Source organism: Wasmannia auropunctata, unplaced genomic scaffold, assembly GCF_000956235.1.
Source record: "Wasmannia auropunctata unplaced genomic scaffold, wasmannia.A_1.0 LD336053.1, whole genome shotgun sequence".
Lineage (NCBI taxonomy): Eukaryota > Metazoa > Arthropoda > Insecta > Hymenoptera > Formicidae > Wasmannia > Wasmannia auropunctata.
Window position 1 is genome coordinate 475,564 of NW_012026837.1, and position 3,158 is coordinate 478,721.

Genomic DNA, 3,158 nt, shown 5'->3' on the forward strand with positions numbered 1-3,158 from the left:
TATTTTATAAATTACTGTAATGATAAATAAATATTCTATAAATACTTGCCAGTGATCCAATTAAAATTTTATGGCCAAAAATCATCAACGCATGGAACTTTTTCGCGTTTTCTGGTTGAAGTTTACGTTTACGCCATCTGTGTGTGATGGACTTTACGTTTTACGTCTTACGCTTATGTCTTACAACCTTACGGGATTTTATGTGTGATGGCCTTAAATCTGCACATCTATAGATGAGATGAGCTAGAAAGAGAGCGGACAAAAGAATAAGAGAAAGTGAGATAAAACCTCAGATGGCATTACTGGGGAACTTACTCATTTCGCGCATGCGCACTCCGTTTTGGCCAACACAAAAACCGCAGAGAGTTGCGCTACTGTATACACTGTGATAATGGCGTGGCCGGCATGGCACGAACCATACGAACCCGAAACCGCGCGGAATACACAAATGTTAAATCCGAGTAATGTAAATCTAGCTAGCTGCTATTAATTTTTATAATGTAATACAATTAATAATTTTTTAAACAGTATTTATACATAAGCTAAAGCATTATTATAATATACAGCGTTATAATAAATATAATTTAATCTAGACAATGTATGTCTGAAAGACGTCTTAAATACATCATAAAGACGTTTTTAGACATACATTATTGTCTGTCAAAATGTCTTAAAATAGACATCAAAAAGACGTCATAAAAAAAACGTCTTTAGGATTTTACTTAAAGTCGTCTTAAGACTATTTAAAGTCTTAAAGACTATTTAAGTAAAGTCTTAAAGACATCTTTTTTAAGACGTCTTTTGGACGTTTTTAAGATATACGTGTTGTCTGAGAAGTCTGAAGTGAGCTGAGTTACATGTTTTTCAACTTTCGAAATCGCGAGGATAGTCACAACATTTCATTCTATTAACTCACATATTTCAACTGTTTTACGCGAATACTTGGGATCGCATGTGGTTTGAGACGGGTCACACTAAGAGAATTTTTATCGAAACAATCTTTGGTATAAAATGCTTTGAACGTATGACAGTAATTTCCCACTAAACACAGTTATGTTATTGTTACATTACTGTTACACAATTCAACGTAACAAGTAATGTTATGTTGATGTTACAACTAACTTAAATGTAAGTTTCAATTTCCGCCTTAACAACGTAACAACGTAATGTTACATTTCACATAACAGTTATGTTACTCAATTACGTAAATATTGAAAAAAAAATTTTTTATTTTATTTTATTACATATTATTTTTAGAGTTTAATCTGTATTTACTATTTCGTATATTTTCTATTTAATTATTAATTATTACAATTTATACGGTTTATAATTTTGAAAACATCGAGATTCGAACCTGAGATCCCTAGAACAGTAGACTTGTACGCTAACACTGAGCTAATGATACATTGTGGAAAGAACTTATTTTTTCTATTATATATTCTATACCTTTCATATCTAAACAAATACTGTAAACAATTTAGAAAGTATAGGCAAATACTGTAAAAACTGATTGAAATAATAATGTATATAAACAATAAATAATCCGCATTTTCTAAAAACACAGGGTGTTTAAATATTGAAAAAAATATGTATAGATATATTTACTCATGCATATTTTTTATATATACACTATTATTTATTTTAATATATTGCCATTAAAAATTTCAACATTCTTTGAACATTAATAAAATTGAAGGAAAGATGTCTTCAAATTTAAAAAATTAAAATAATTACATTTATTATTTTTTGTCATTTTAAGATGTAATTATGTAAAGCAGCGTTAAACATAGAAATATTTTAATAAAGGTAATCTATTTTATAAGTGGAAATAATTTCATTTACCTATTTTTAAATCTATTTTCTTCTTAAAGATTTAAAAAGATATTTTTATAAAAATATTATTTATAAATAGAAAGATTTTTATTTATTATAATAAACCTGCAATTATAAAGTTGATTCACAGAAGATTGACACAGCAATTAATATTATAATATATAAATGTTTATAAATCTATATTCTAATTTAAAAAATAAAATATGTAAAATATATCACATATAAGTAATATTCAACATTATATTTATATCAAAGATATATTCGCACAATGTTACTCTAACGTTAAAAAGTTATGTTACAATGACAAACTTTTACATGTAATCTTGAAATAGTAACATGAAAGTAACAAGTTACATCTTCCAGATGTAATAATAACATAACAATTGTTACATTACTTGTTACTTCCAGGTAACGTAATTGTTACAAAGTGTGATTAGTGGTTTTTTTTCGGTTTCCATTCGCTGCCTTTATTTACAAAATTTATCCATATACCTTGTAGGATCTTTTGGAAATCTATAAAAATATATTGTTTTACAATTAAAAATTATTTTAACAGTTTACATATTAGATAATGTAATAATAATAACAGATACTCACATATAAAAAGTAACTCCACAATTTTTTGCTTTGGAAAAACCACACAAAATACAGCTAACCATTTTATAATTATACATATACAGGGTGTCTCGTACTCAATGATACAGCGCTTGTGGGGGTAAATGATTGTCTAGCGCACAGCAATGGATAACTCCCACCACGCGCCGCCAACTAGGCGCGCGGGGGAGGTGATTGCGGTCGGCGGCGGGCGGGCGTATCTCGCCGCGCGTTCAGATTCGACGAGCTTTATACATTAATATCTCGAAAACTATTGCGAAGATCGCAAAATGGCAGAGAACTTTTTTGTTCAGTTTGGTCCACACTACTTCCCCACAAACGCTGTACCATTGAGTACGAGACACCCTGTATATATACAGAGTATCCCGTAATGACCGGACCAACGCTTAAGGGTAGATTCCTGAGATCATTTTAAGACAAAAGTTCCAATACCAAAATGTTGAGGCTATAGTAGTTTTTGAATTATAAGTGTTTAAAGTTAACTAATCAGATCGTCTAAAGTTGGCGCGCTCAGGTATGGCACAACGCAAACTCCTAAAAACAAAAGCTGACTTATCGCTCCTTTTATTAATATTGATACAAGGATTACATATGTGAATATAAGATTATTTTTATTAATATTTCTGCAAACACATTGCGCAATAACATTGTACAATAATATTTTCTTTTTTATAATAACACTTTTAGTCTTTACATAATACATAAAGCGC

At 29.5% G+C, this 3,158-nt stretch overlaps 1 protein-coding gene across 1 annotated transcript in view; it reads right to left on the reverse strand.

Moving 5' to 3' along the window:
* Positions 1-228, reverse strand: part of LOC105450917 — a gene marked incomplete at its 3' end in the record, with an annotated part of 1,091 nt that extends 863 nt beyond the window's left edge. Inside the window, exon 1 of the mRNA XM_011691036.1 lies at positions 50-228. The remainder of the gene's footprint in view (positions 1-49) is intronic.
* Between the last annotated feature and the right edge of the window lie 2,930 nt (positions 229-3,158).